At 36.4% G+C, this 16,176-nt stretch overlaps 1 long non-coding RNA gene and 1 other non-coding gene across 2 annotated transcripts in view; one reads left to right on the top strand and one right to left on the bottom strand.

Moving 5' to 3' along the window:
- LOC113879175 overlaps positions 1 to 16,176 on the top strand; it is a 170,507-nt gene that overhangs the window by 103,569 nt on the left and 50,762 nt on the right. The window lies entirely within an intron of this gene.
- Positions 10,673 to 10,745, bottom strand: TRNAC-ACA. Its single transcript has one exon. It is a non-coding gene; the product is annotated as a tRNA-Cys (tRNA).

Here is a 16,176-nt window from a genome sequence, read left to right as displayed (position 1 = left end):
TGTGCTGCTGCAGCTGCTGACCTTCAACTGATAGTGAAAGTAGTTAAGGCTGGAGAGTAGAAATGAGAATCTCTGTGCTCTGGGAAAACTGGCAGAACATGTCTTCAGATCCATATTTTCAGGACCTGATTTTATGAGCTCAGTCTTTGCATCCACATATCTAGAAAAACACTGAATCCCTTCATGGTGACATCAGCTCCTCATAACTAGCAAAAAATTTTGCAAAGGCTTTTGATTGCATGAACTCCCCTTTCACCAAAATCACATATATTGAACTACCCCTCTCCCCAGACATACACCTCTTTGGAGTAGTTTCTCAGAGCTATCTGAGGTGCTGGCTCCTGGGCTGCGGTCCTCCTTTTGCCCCCAATAAAACTTAACTCGAAACTTTCATGTTGTGCATTTTTGAAATTCAATATCTTCACCTTCTAGATGGTAGCCCCTTCAGTCCCGTCTGGACAGTCTGGCGCTATGAGGTATACGCATGCTAAATCAACTTCAGTAGTGTTCCTACTCTTTGTGATTCTATACACTGTCACCAGACTCCTCTGTTCATGAGATTCTCCAGGGAAGAATACTGGGGTGGGTTTCCATACCTTCTTTCAGGGAATCTTCCTGACCCAGGAATTGAACCCACCTCTCTTGTGTCTGTCGCACTGGCAAGCAGATTTTTTTTATCACTAGGGACACCTGGAACTTCATGCAAACTGACTGCAGAATCACCCATGAAAGTGTTTGGTATTGGCTCCCTGTGGTCATATTTTTTTTCATTAATCAGCTCTGCTGCTACTGCTCAGCCGCTCAGACGTGTCCAGCTCTTTGCGACCCCGTGAATTGCAGCACGCCAGGCCTCGCTGTTCATCACCAATTCCCTGAGTTCACCCAAACTCATGTACATCGAGTCGGTGATGCCATCCAGCCATCTCATCCTCTGTCATCCCCTTCTCCTCCTGCCCCCAATCCCTCCGAGCATCAGAGTCTTTTCCAATGAGTCAACTCTTCGCATGAGGTGGCCAAAGTACCTGGGTCTCAGCTTTAGCATCATTCCTTCCAAAGAAATCCTAAGGCTGATCTCCTTCAGAATGGACTGGTTGGATCTCCTTGCAGTCCAAGGGACTCTCAAGAGTCTTCTCCAACACCACAGTTCAAAAGCATCAATTCTTCAGCGCTCAGCTTTCTTCACAGTCCAACTCTCACATAGATACATGACCACTGGAAAAACCATAGCCTTGACTAGACAGACCTTTGTTGGCAAATAATGTCTCTGCTTTTCAATATGCTATCTAGGTTGCTCATAACTTTTCTTCCAAAGACTAAGTATCTTTTAATTTCCTGGCTGCAGTCATCATCTGCAGTGATTTTGGAGCCCAGAAAAATAAAGTCTGACACTGGTTCCATTGTTTCCCCATCTATTTCCCATGAAGTGATGGGACCAGATGCTATGATCTTCATTTTCTGAATGTTGAGCTTTAAGCCAACTTTTTCACTCTCCACTTTCACCTTCATCAAGAGGCTTTTTAATTCCTCTTCACTTTCTGCCCTAAGGGTGGTGTCATCTGCATATCTGAGGTTATTGATATTTCTCCCGGCAATCTTGATTCCAGCTTGTGTTTTTTCCAGTCCAGCATTTCTCATGATGTACTCTGCATAGAAGTTAAATAAGCACGGTGACAATATACAGCCTTGACATTCTCCTTTTCCTATTTGGAACCAGTGTGTTATTCTGTGTTCGGTTCTAACTTTTGCTTCCTGACCTGCATATAGATTTCTCAAGAGGCGGGTCAAGTGGTCTGGTATGCCCATCTCTTTCAGAGTTTTCCACAGTTTATTGTGATCCACACAGTCAAGGGCTTTGGCATAGTCAATAAAGCAGAAATAGATGTTTTTTCTGGAACTTTCTTGCTCTGTCTTTTCTAATTCCAGCTTGAACAGCTGGAAGTTCACAGTTCATGAACCATGAAACCTGAATTGGAGAATTTTGAGCATTATTTTGCTAGCATGTGAGATGAGCACAATTGTGTGGTAGTTTGAACATTCTTTGGCATTGTCTTACTTTGGAATTGGAATGACGACTGACCTTTTCCGTTCCTGTGGCCACTGCTGAGTTTTCCAAATTTGATGGCATATTGAGTGTAGCACTTTCACAGCATCATCTTTTAGGATTTGAAATAGCTCAACTGGAATTCCATCATTTCCATTAGCTTTGTTCTTGTGATGTTTCCTAAGGCTTGCTTGACTTCACATTCCAGGATATCTGGCTCTAAGTGAGTGATCACAGGATCATGGTTATCTGGGTTATGAAGATCTTTTTTGTATTGTTCTTCTGTGTGTTCTTGCCACCTCTTCTTAATATCTTCTGCTTCTTTTAGGTCCAAACCATTTCTGTCCTTTATTGTGCCCATCTTTGCATGAAGTTTTCCCTTGGTATCTCTAACTTCCTTGAAGAAATATCTAGTTTTTCCCATTCCATTTTTCTCTATTTCTTTGCTTTGGTCACTGAGAAAAGCTTTCTTCTCTCTCCTTGCTATTCTTTGGAACTCTGCATTCAGACGGATATATCCTTCCTTTTCTCTTTGCTTTTAGCTTTTCTTCTTTTCTCAGCTATTTGTAAAGCCTCCTTAGACAACCATTCTGCCTTTTTGCATTCCTTTTTCTTGGGGATGGTCTTATCCCTGCCTCCTCTACGATGTCACAAACTTCCATCCATAGTTCTTCAGGCACTCTATCTATCCCATAAATCTATTTGTCACTTCCACTGTATAATCGTAAGGGATTTGATTTAGTTCATATTTGAATGGTCTAGTGGTTTTCCCTACTTTCTTCAATTTAAGTCTGAATTTGGCAATAAGAAGTTCATGATCCTTAAGAGAATGGTATATGTGATAAAGATTTTGAATTCCAATCCAGCTTTATCACAGGTGTGTGTGTGTGGGGGGGTAGCTAACATTCTAACGTTTTGCAGCAATAATGCCCACAGCCTAAGAGTCAAATTTTCTTTACAATGCATAAAATGTCCTCTCATGGATATAATGAAAAGTCTCAGAAGACAAGGAAAACTGGATACTTACAAACCTGTGATTGCTCTGGGCTCCCTGCATTTCCCCCAATAAATATTGATCCTATAGGTCTGGTTTGTATGCTATCAAACCATTTGTCTTTGACTTCTTTAAATGTATCTTCCCAGGAGCATGCATGCTTCATCACTCAGTCATGTCTAACCTTTTGTCACCCCAGGGACTGTAACCCACCAGACTCCTCTGACCATGGGATTCTTCAGGCAAGAATACTGGAGTGGGTTGCCATTTCCTTCTCCAGGGGATCTTCCCAACCCAACCCAGCAATTGAACCCATTTCTCCTGCATTTCAGGTGGATTCTTTATCATCTGAGCCACCAGGAAATCCTGTAAATGTGACTTGCTATCCTCAAATGACCTGGAATCTATAGTATCTTACAAAAATATTTTAAAAGTGAATGTATGTATCATATATACACATATATGCAATGATTGTTGTAAAATAAGTTTCCATTAATATATATGTAGATATTCAAATGAAGTATATTTTTAAATTCTCTTCTATTTAATAATATCAAATTTATAGTTTAAAAAGACTTCTCTTTATTTTAGAGAACAGCCTTAGAATTGTTACCTTAAAAATCAGTTAAGTTTTTCTATTTTTTTTCTTAAATGTTAAATGGAGCTTCTGAATCAAAATATTTATTTTCCTGTCAATAATTGACTTCCAGTTAAATTCAGAGCACAAAACATCTGGATTGACTGTCAGAGTATAAGATTCCCAGCAGCTTTATTCTTTATATACTTCCTATCTCTTTGTGGAAAAGCAATATACCACAGTGAGAAGGAAGCCCTCTGGGTCTAATGCTTATGTTCTTTTGAAGGCTATATATTCACTACTTATGTAGCATTATAATATTTTCTATTCTTTATAACCATTAGCCATCTTAGAATTAAATATCATTAACTTTAAAAAACATATCTTACTTTAAGATTATGTGCCTCTAATGGAATTTACTAGCAAGAGGAGAAGGGGGCAATAGAGGATGAGATAGTTGGATGCATCACCAACTCAATTAACATGACTTTGAACAAACTTTGAGAGATAGTGAAGGATAGAGAAGTCTGGCATGCTGCAGTTCATGGGGTCATAAAGAGTTGGACACAGCTTAGCAACTGAGCAACAACAACTAGTTCATTATGGGATTCCCAAGAGTCAGACATGACTGAGTGACTTCACTTTCACTTTTCACTTTCTTGCATTGGAGAAGGAAATGGCAACCCACTCCAGTGTTCTTGCCTGGAGAATCCCAGGGACAGGGGAGCCTGGTGGGCTGCCGTCTATGTGGTTGAACAGAGTCAGACACGACTGAAGTGACTTAGCAGCAGCAGCAGCAGGTGGCTTGGTGATAAAGAATCTACCTGCCACTGTAGGAGACACAGGGAGACATAGGTTTGATTACTGAGTCAGAAAGATACCCCTCGAGGTGATATGGCAATCCACTTCATTATTCTTGCCTGAGAAATCCCATGGACAGAGGAGCCTGGTGGGCCACAGTCTATGGGGTTGCATAAAGTTGGATGGGACTGAGAAACTGAGTACAAACATACCTTAGTTCATTATACAGTTGTAATAAGTGTTATTTCAGAAAGTAAAATAATGTAACACTCATAATAGTGATCTAATGATAAAATTACTTTCCAATAAAAATTTCTCTCTTTAAATTTCAAGTTTTTACAGGATATAAATAGAAAAAATGATAAAGCTTTCTAGTATAATTAATCCACTAAGAATTTTATCTTTTAACTAAACCTATTAAACAAATATTCAGCTGCCCAGGTGGCTCAGTGGTAAAGAATCCACCTGTCAATGCAGGAAATGCAAAAGACATGGGTTCCACCCCTGGGTCGGGAAGATCTGCTGGAGGAGAAAATGGCAACCCACCCCAGTTTTCTTGCATGGAAAATCCCATGGAGAAAGGAGCCTGGCAGGCAACAATCCATAGCATCACAAAGAGTCAGACAAGACTGAGTGACTGAGCACACATACGTTGAACAAAAATCAGTTCAAAATAGCTAATATGGGTGAAACAGAAAGAATAGGTATATATAGGATTTTAAACTTTAGTTTATAACTACAAATACTAGTTAACATATAAATCATGAACAACTTTCATATGTCTTGAAATTTAATTGTGTGTAAATGAATAAGCAGAGTAAAATACTGGTAGACCTTTTAATTTTACTCACAAGTCAAGAAGCTGGAGCTTAAATAATAAATTAAAAATAATTCTTGTTAACTTCATATTCCTAGACTGTTAATTTAAAGATATAGACTAGACTCAAGAAGTAGAGAAAACACAAGTTGACATATAAAAAATGTAGATAGATTTTATCTAGGAGGGATGAATGTCTAACAGTGCTTTAAAAACACATTGATATAGTATTTAAATACTTCAGGAGGGTCTGATTAATATATTTAAAATGTCACATAAAAATACAGTTAGTAGTTTTAAGAAAAAATACATTTCTCAATTTGATTAGAAAATTCTGTTGAGTTTTTATAGAACAGAGATAGAAGGAATATTTTAGTTCATAGATCAGAGATTCATAGAAGTCAAAGTTATGTCATAAGAGACACATAAACACTTGTTTTTATTCCAACTCTAAATTAAGGAGAAGGGATATTAAACATTACTTAAAAGTAAACATTAATAAAAATATGCCATTTTTTTATTGGTGCAATTTAGGAGAAAGCAAGTGAGTTCAGAGAGAAAATAGAAACACAATATTATATTCAATATAACCATACAAAAGAGAACCTTTCAGTTTTTAATTTTAAATCAAGAAACGGTTTCTACAAACAAGTGCAGCAGGTACCTCGTCTATGGAAACTTACAGAAGTAGAAGGAATGTGGGGGTCAGATTAGACCAGGTATCAGTGTCAGTTAGTTCTGAGCAACAGAAGTGTGTGGAAGCAATGAAACTAATTGAACGTTAATCTAAGAATGTACATAATGACTAGAAGTTATTCACAAAGGATAACACAAGCAGTGAAATTCAGAGATAAGGCAGAATGTCTGCCAGACATCAAGCTGTTATTAGAAGTGGCAGACACACAGTGTGTGATTAAAGAAACTGCAATAGTTGAAATAATTTACTGTGTAAATGTCAGTTATCTGCATTTTCTTCCAGTCTGTTGGTAACGGTTTCTATCCTGATAAGGTCTTAGAAGTGGGGACCTCTAAAATTTACTGGATCTTAACAGTCAAGTAAACTAAAGATATAAGACAGAAGCTTAGACACTTGACACAAACAAGTGTAAGCTCTCATAAATTGACATTACCACATTGTGCATTTTTCCATTTATACTACGAAAAACTTTTAGGTCTGTGTCAGTTACAATGACTGTCAACTTTAGTACAGTATCTATTCTCTTTTTTCACAATGCACATAAATCTGGTTTTTCATGGCCTACAGGACAGAAGTTTATGACCAATAATTTGAACTATCTCAGAAAAATAAAAGGAAACTGAAAGCAATCAAATGACTAAACCGAGGCCCTCAATGTAAATTACATATTTCAAAACTTTGAAGTGATATTTTGAATCATAATTAGGGGTGAATGAATTGCTATAATCTATCAAACACTATTTAGAAAAGTAACTTCAAATCATATTCAAAACTTCAATGATTCAAAATAATATATAGTGCCAAAGTCATTCAGTTTTGGTTCAGGTTAAAATTTTTCTCTAATTATAGTAGATTATGTCCATAGGTGTTTGAAGAACTCATTAAAGAAAGACTACACAAGTAAGAGGGAAGTTAGCTAAAAGACAGCTTTTCTGCAGAGCCACAAATTTCAAGCTTTGAGTTATCATTTCTTATAAAAATACACATCAGAATATTAAGTAATCAGTTGTCATTTTACCTTATTTTCATGTTTAGGTAAATTATTTCTTTGTGAGTAAAAAATGAATTAAAAAAAAAAAGATGAAAGGGGAGAAAAAGAAACAATAATGTCTGGGAGCTTTGAAGGAATAGTCAAATTTTTAATTACACAATGCAGCTTCCCTGATGATTCAGACTGTAAAGAATCTGTCTACAATGCAGGAGACCTGGATTCAGTCTTTGGTTTGGGAACATCCTCTAGAAAAAGAAATGGCAGCGCACTCCTGTATTCTTGCCTGGAGAATCCCATGGACAGAGTAGCCTGGCAGGCTACAGTCCATGGGGTTGCAGAGTCAGACATGACTGAGCATCTAACACACACACACACACACACACACACACACACACACACAGCTTGTTAGGGAAGCATAGGATTTCTGAACACTTTTTCTGTGATTTAGTGTTCAATATAATAGACAGGTTCATCCTGTCTCTGTGAATACATTTTTTTTCCCTTAAATGAACAGAATTTATTTATTATCATTATTTTGCTAATATGATTTATATAAGTATGAAGAGCATTATAAAATATATATAGGTTATATAGACAAAAGTCTTTTTTCCTTAGTCTGGTAGAGATAATTTAGAGTAGTTGACTTGGAGCAGTTGAATATCTATCTGTATTATCAGAAGTTACTATCATGAATTTTCATTAGTATATATTTACATAACGTTCACTGTTTAACAACATGTACTCATCTGTTAATAACTGAAAATATAACCTTACTAACTAAAAAATAGTAAGATTCTAATGCTAGAATATTATGGGATGGTGTATAATGAAAAAAAGAGCGTATATGCTGAGTTGTGTCTGAATCTTTGTTACCCCATAGATTGTACCCTGCTAAGTACTTGTCCATGGAATTTTCCAGGCAAGCATACTGGAATGGGTTGCCATTTCTTACTCCAGAGTATCTTGCTGACCCAGGGATTGAACCCATATCTTTTGTGTCTTCTGAGTTGGCAGCCAGATTCTTTACCACTGTGCCACCTGGAAAGCCAATGTGTAAAATAAAGTCAACTTCAAATTGGTACTTGCCATGGGCACTTGCCACCTTATCTACTTCTACAAAGATTAAATCATATGCTATGGCAGCTGCTGACCTTCAATACTCACTGAAAGGAATTCAGGGTGGAGAGAAGAAATAAGGCACTCTGCTCAGAGGGAAAAGCCATTTTAAGTTTTCATATTGTTCTTGTCTCTGAGCACTTCTCTCATCTTCATCCACACTCATTCAAGCTTGTTAATGTCACTCTTTGAGTATGGTCTAAATTTGAACATAGAATATTCATTGTAACTGAAGTATCATAGAACAGGTATAAAATGCTACCTTTGAGTATAATTATGTCTTTAGAAATGTCAAGTGCTTTTGTTTTCCTTTTGTCTAAAATCATTATGCTGTCTTCCTGTCCACATATGGACAGTAAAATAAAATAACATAAATAAAAGAAAAAAAAAAGAAGTAAAAGGAACACTGCATCAGTTCTAAAAATTATGAAAGGATAATGCTTTACAAGGAATTCCCTGGTGGCTCAGTGGTAAAGAATCTGCCTGCCAATGCAGGAGACACGGATTCAACTCCTGGGTTACAAATATCCCCTGAAGAAGGAAATGGCAAGTCCCTCCAGTATTCTTGCCTGGGAAATCCCATGAACAGAGGGACCTTCAGGGTGACAGTCCATGGTGGTACAAAGATTTGGACATGACTTAGCAACTAAACAACAACAATATTTACAAACACAAAGTTTCTGCTAAGCTAGCTTTCTAGGTCGGAGAAGGCAATGGCACCCTACTCTGGTACTCTTGCCTGGAAAATCCCATGGACGGAGGAGCCTGGTGGGCTGCAGTCCATGGGGTGGCTAAGAGTCGGATATGACTAAGCGACTTCACTCTCACTTTCCACTTTAATGCATTGGAGAAGGAAATGGCAACCCACTCCAGTGTTCTTGCCTGGAGAATCCCAGGGACAGGGGAGCCTGGTGGGCTGCCGTCTATGGGGTCACACAAAGTCAGACACGACTAAAGCGACTTAGCAGCAGCAGCAGCAGCTTTCCAGGTGGCACTAGTAGTAAAGAATCCACCTGTTAATACAGGAGGCGTAAGAGACACGGGTTCGATCCCTGAGTCTGGAAGGTCCTCTGGAGAAGGAAATGGCAACCCATTCCAGTATTATTGCCTGGAAAATCCCATGGACAGAGGAGCCTGGTAGGCTACAGTCCATGGGGTCACAAAGAGTTGAACATGACTGAGCGACTTCACTTTTTAATCGTGGATAAATTGTTTCACTTTCTATTATGGTATTAAAACTGTGTTAAACTAATATATATATATATATATATATATATATATATATATATATATATACATGTATGCTGGTTGAATGATCTGAGAAACAGGCTTCAGGATAATTTAAACATGCAAGGATGTTAGAGAGAATTTGGAGAGAACTTCATAAGATTAGGTCAGCCATCTAAATACAACTGAAATCTGAAAACATAAAAAAAAACCTAAAAACAGAATAGGTAGAAAGTCTATAACTGCAATTTTAAATACTGTTAATCTTCTAAGTCCCGTGTCTACACAGGAACCGTAGCTTATTTCACTACTCAAAGGCAAGTATTTAACCACTGCAAGTAATAGCAAGTATTTATCGAACACTGATAAAACTGCTGTATGTAATTTTGTGAAATTGTTTCCCTAAAGTTTATAACTCTATGAAGAAATGTAGTCACAGAATGTACCTAACAGATGCCCCCAACCATAGTGAGCATATTTGACCCAGGTACCTGGCGGCAGTGCTTTGGTATCCACCTCAACATTTGCACTAAATCCACACTTCCACTTAGAGAACTCTCAGGCATTAATTAAGCTCAGCAAGGCTGCTTTTGTAGACCCATTCCTGGGTCTGCGTACCTCTGATAGTTTTTTGTTTAAAGACTTTGTAGTAACCTTGCTGAAATTTCTTACATTGCCCGGCACACAGCAGTTATAGACTTCATACCTACTCTGTTTTTAATTTTTTTCCTTATGTTTTCAGATTTCATGTATTTAGATGGCTAACCTAATCTTATGAAGTTCTCTCCAAATTCTAACATCCTTGCATGTTTAAATTATCCTGAAGCCTGCTTCTCAGATGATTCAACCAGCACAGATATATATATATATATATATATATATATATATATATATACATGCTGCTGCTACTGCTATGTTGCTTAAATCGTGTCCGACTCTGTGCGACCCCATAGATGGCAGCCCATCAGGCTCTCCCGTCCCTAGCATTCTCCAGGCAAGAACACTGGAGTGGGTTGCCATTTCCTTCTCCAATGCATGAAAGTGAAAAGTGAAAGTGAAGTCGCTCAGTCGTGTCTGACCCTCAGCGACCCCATGGACTGCAGCCTTCCAGGCTCCTCCATCCATGGGATTTTCCAGGCAAGAGTACTGGAGTGGGGTGTCATTGCCTTCTCTGATATATATACATACATACATATATATATATATATATATATATATATATACACACACACACACAGTTTTAATACCATAATAGAAAGTGAAACAATTTATCCATGATTAGAAAGTGAAGTTGCTCAGTTGTGTTCGACTCTTTGTGACCCAGTGGACTGTAGCCTACCAGGCTCCTCTGTCCATGGGGTTTTCCAGGCAAGAATACTGGAATGGGTTGCCATTTCCTTCTCCAGAGGATCTTCCTGACCCAGGGTTTGAACCTGGGCCTCCTGCATTGTAGGCAGACGCTTTACCATCTAAGCCACCAGGGAAGTCCATTACTACTTGGAAAGGTACAGATTTGCGACTACACTGAAGTCCTCAAAAATGGAATCACTGGACAATCAGCTTGTTAGAAGAGTTGTAGAAAAGAGAACTTGTGAACTGAACCTCAGGATTTCCTTATAGATTGAAATACATCCTATTTATGGTATGTGTGTGCTAAGTCACTTCAGTTGTATCTCACTCTTTGCTATCCCATGGGCTAAAGCCCTCCAGCCTCCTCTATCCATGGGATTCTCCAGGTAAGAATACTAGAGTTGCCATTTTCTTCACCAGAGGACCTTCCAGACCCAGGGATCAAACCCGTGTCTCTTACGTCTCCTGTATTAACAGGTGGATTCTTTACCACTGATGCCACCTGGAAAGCTAGCTTAGCAGAAACTTTGTGTTTGTAAACATTGTTGTTGTTTTGTTGCTAAGTCATGTCCAACTCTTTGTGAGACCATGGACTGTCGCCCTGAAGGTCCCTCTGTTCATGGGATTTCCCAGGCAAGAATACTGGAGGGACTTGCCATTTCCTTCTTCAGGGGATATTTGTGACCCAGGAATTGAATCCGTGTCTCCTGCATTGGCAGGCAGATTCTTTACCACTGAACTACCAGGGAATCCCCTTGCAAAGCATTATCCTTCCATAATTTTTAGAACTGATGCAGTGATCCTTTTACTTCTTTTTTTTTTTCTTTTATTTATGTTGTTTTATTTTACAGTGTCCATATGCGGACAGAAGGACAGCATCTTTTTAAGAATAGGTTTATAATTTTAATGAACTGAATTAAATCTACATATATTTGCTTCGATTTATTTAACATAGGTGTATCTCTAGATATTTATTCATTAACATATTCCTTTAAGTTATATTTACTTTTCTATCCCTATTTAGTTAAAGTACCTTTTTAACAAAATTAGAAAACTAAAGGTCAATTTATATGTGTATTTAGCTTCTGACCTGTTGCTAACTTACATAATATTTGAAAGTTCTATAAAGCATTGAGATTTATTTTTTTAAATAAAATAATAGCATCTGTTTTGTTTTGTCACCTAATTAAAAGGAAGATGAGCTCCTTTGGGCATGTACCTAATGCATTCTGAGCATGTCTATGTAGTTCTAATATAATATATACCTTCCTTGTTTAAGATAATCAACTTCAAAAGAAAAAGGCAACTTTTATTATAACTTTACACTTACTGCAACATATTTGGAGTTCCTTTTAATTATCAACATTGTCAATAACTCTGAATACTAAACTGTCTTACTGACCATTAAATCACTACCATCACAAATAAAATGGTCCCAAGGTTAAAGGCTTGAATTTGGAGACAATACTATGTATTTAATGGATAGGTGAGGATTCTAACAAGGATAATAGGAGTTGTAAGTCATTGAGCTGATGAAATTTGATTGAAGCATGAAAATAAATAATGTTTTCCCTCTCTTTCATCTCTTATTTTTAATGTTTTATAACATTTATAATTATCCTAAGTATTAATCCTAGAAAACAAAAGCAAATAAGGAGAAAAATTAGTCAGCAGACAACCTGAGATATTTCATTTGAACCAAAATTACCAGCATCCATAAAAAGCTAGGGAACTATTAGGAATCAGGAAGTGACTAACACATAGCAAACTATTATTAAACACTTTCTTACTCATTAGCATTGAGTACAGATTATACTGGATGGTAGTGTTCCTTTGGAAAAAAAAAATTCTGATGTTTATTTACACCTGATCATCATTTCATTGTTTGATAAATTTTCATCTTCATTTGTGGGTGAATGATCTGAGTCATCTGTGGTTCAACAGTATTTGCATTTATGCTCCCAGTGTTTAAAAAATATAAACATCTGAATCCATTAGCAAGCTTCAATTTATGGCTTGGAAGATTGCTTTATTCTGAACAAATGATGTTGGATAAAAATCTAATGAATTTACATAATGGAATCTATAAATGTAATGGATTAACAGCATTAGTGTATTTGTTGCAGTAATTTACTTTTTCTTTTTAGATGAAAAAGAATGTTTTTAATTTTCCTTTAACAGATATTATTAATCTTGTTGACAATGTGGCTAAACATGTTGTCAGATCTATTTACCACTAACGATAAAAATGTCTTACATCTGAGCCTCTAGGAAAAAAAAAAAGGCATATAAATTTCTCAAAGATTGTTTTGAATATAAGCAGATATATAGGAAATATTTAAAGCATCCAATGGGAAATAAAAAACCTTATTATATTCCACTATTTCTAAGAACTTAAAGTAAAAAATATCATGTCAAAACAAAATGAGAAATGTAGTTATACATAGTCATATATTATTGGCCTCATATATTTTAAATAAAATAACATAGGTTTAAAAGTTGCAGGCTTTGCTTTTAATAAATAAGGTTGAAAATAATTATTTTATACCATTATTGCTATCTAGTTATATGATAGTATATCTGTTATAATTATAGGTCATTAGAATTATGTTAATTTCATTTCAATTTTCTGAATTATGATAAATACACATTTCTATACTAGTTATAGGTATCTGAAAATAATTAAGAAACCAAAAAATTCATATATATGTATGTATACATACATATAGACATATAAGTGTGTATATATATATATATATATATATATATACATATGACTTTAATTCTAAGTGGTTGATTAAAAACAAATTTTACCTTTGTGAGAGTCAAGACCTTAAATTATGAAATGAGTATTATTTAAAGTAAATAAATAAAATGAAGTGGTTTAGGAAAGATGGTAGTGTTCCACTAACATACACAAATAGTGAAGAGATTTGAATGGCATAAAAAGAAGAAAGATTTTTACAATGCAATAGAACTGAGGATAATACAGCTACATACAGATAAAAATGAGGCTCATCAAAAATATCAATTCTTTCCCATTGTGACCTGAAAGATTGGGACATTGAAACTTAGGGTTTGTGGACTGTACAGATAATTAATTAGGGGACAGTAAAACAGCTTTAATAAAGCCAAAATATTTTCTAGCTTTATTACATTTTAATTCTCATAATTTATATATTTAGATACTCTCTTCTGCCTCATCTCTCTTGCTCCTTGCTCTTCCTCTATTATTAAGGGATTGTGTGATTTTACCGAGTCTACCAGCAGAATCTTCTTATTTCAAGTTTGCTGATTAGTAATATTCATTGCATCAACAAAATTCCTTTACCATGTAAGCAAGCATATTCACTGTGTCATATATTCTTGGATAGTATCTTATTTGGGGGTCATCTGTATCAAATCCCTATTAAAATACTAATGATATATTTTTTCAAGAAAGAGGAAAAGCAACCCTGAAATTCATATGAGCCAAAGAGGACACCAAATAACCAACACAATCTTGAGAAAGAACAAAACTGGATCGTCACACTTTCTGATTTCAAAAGATATTACAAAACTACAGTAATGAAAACAGTATAATGAAAGTTGCTCCGTCATATATGACTCTGCAATCCCATGGACTGTAACCAGCCAGGCTCCTTCGTCCATGGAATTCTACTGGCTAGAATACTGGAGTGGGTAGAGAGGGGATCCCCCCAACCCTGGGATTGAACCCAGGTCTCCCACATTACCGGCAGATTCCTTCCCATCTGAGCCACCAGTTGAACCGAAGAATAATACAGTGGGTATCAATGGGGTCGCACAGAGTCAGACATGACTGAAGCGACTTAGCAGCAGCAGCAGCAGCAGCAGCAACCTATCTCTTGAGCGGATCTTCCAGACCCAGGAATTGAGCCAGGATCTCCTGAATTTCAGGCAGATTCTTTACCAGCTGAGCTACCAAGGAAGCCACAATATAGTAGGGACATAAAGACAGATATATAGACTGAAAGAAAAGAATAGACAGCCTGGACATAAACCATATATAAATGATGGGATGATCTACATGTGTGCCAATACTACACCATAAGGAAAGGATAGTCTCTTCAACAAATGACATTGGGAAAACTGTATATCCATAAAAAAGGCATAAAAGTATGCCTTATATTATACAAAATACACAAAATAGACTAAAAAAGTGTAGAGATTCAAATGTAACACATGAAACTCAACCCCTACAAGAAAACACTCAAAATATTCATAACATTAATCTTAGCAAAGATTTTTTGGGTATGGCACTAAAAAGCACAATCCAAAAAAAGCAAAAATAAGTGGCTACTACACAGTAAAGGAAATACTGAACAAAGTGAAAGTTAACCTATGCAAATGAAAATACTTGCAAAGCACTGTGCTTCAAAACAGTCTTCTTCATCACAGAAGTCAGGTTTGGGGGATATCAAATGGGCAATTATTTTAATAGGGCTGAGAGACAGAAACATTGAACAATGTGTTAACCTTGTGATGGAGACAATCCTCAGTGTTCTGTTGTTGTTTTTCAGACACTCAGTCATGTCCAACTCTTTACCAGGGACTGCAGTATGCCAGTGGTGTTCTAGCATGGACTAAAACTCACTATTCCTGCATATGAACATAGTTTTAATGGAGAGAAGAAAGATTTTGCACAGGTTCTTAAAAGGAAACATTCAAATTTGTAGATATTATGACATAGTCCTTCTGATCTCCATCTTGTCAAACTCATTGTGAGCATGTTATGACAGCCTGTGGGAGCATAGGCTATTTAATGCAAGCATCACAAGTACTGAAAAATGCCCTTATGAAAGGTGTGCTGTTATTTTCTCAATGTTAATGTTTTATTGGAATGTAAATATATCTATTGAATAGTGTACAGAAGTATCTAGCCAATGATTTTTTGCAAACTGAATGCATCTGTATAAGCACCCAGATCAACTTATAGAACTTCACCAGCATTCCAGAAGCCCTCTTGTTTTCTACTACCCCCAGACTCCAAAAAAGAAAAACATATCCCTGATACATTCCAGTCTTAGATCTGTGAGTTTATTGTTTTGATCAATTTTGGACTAGTTTTACCATTGTTTCCTCAAATATTTTTTCCTGTTTCCCACTCTGTCTTCTTCTTTTAGAATTCCAATTATACATGTATGTTAGGGCTTTTGAAGAAATCCCATTGTTAACTGATTCTCTGTTCATTATTTTCCATTCTCCTTTCTGTTAGTAGTTTTGAATTAGTTACTATTGCTACATCTTCATAATAATCCATCTTTTCTTCTATAGTGCCTAATCTGCTGTTAATTTCAAACAGTATATGTTTCATCTCAAATATTATAATTTTCTTCTCCAGCAATTTGATTTGTTTTATATATCTCATATCTACACTGAACACTTTCAGTCTTTTGTTTAACTTTTTAAATCTGTGGACCAAGGTTATAACATTTTTGACATCTGTTTTAGTCTTGATCTGTTTCCATTTATTTCCCTTTTCCTCACAGGGGTTATATTTTCCTGCTCATTTGCTTGTCTGGTAAGTTTTGATTACACCACAGT

Source organism: Bos indicus x Bos taurus, chromosome 20, assembly GCF_003369695.1.
Source record: "Bos indicus x Bos taurus breed Angus x Brahman F1 hybrid chromosome 20, Bos_hybrid_MaternalHap_v2.0, whole genome shotgun sequence".
Lineage (NCBI taxonomy): Eukaryota > Metazoa > Chordata > Mammalia > Artiodactyla > Bovidae > Bos > Bos indicus x Bos taurus.
The sequence above is the reverse complement of the archived record's forward strand: the minus strand, read 5'-3'. Positions and strand labels throughout refer to the sequence as shown.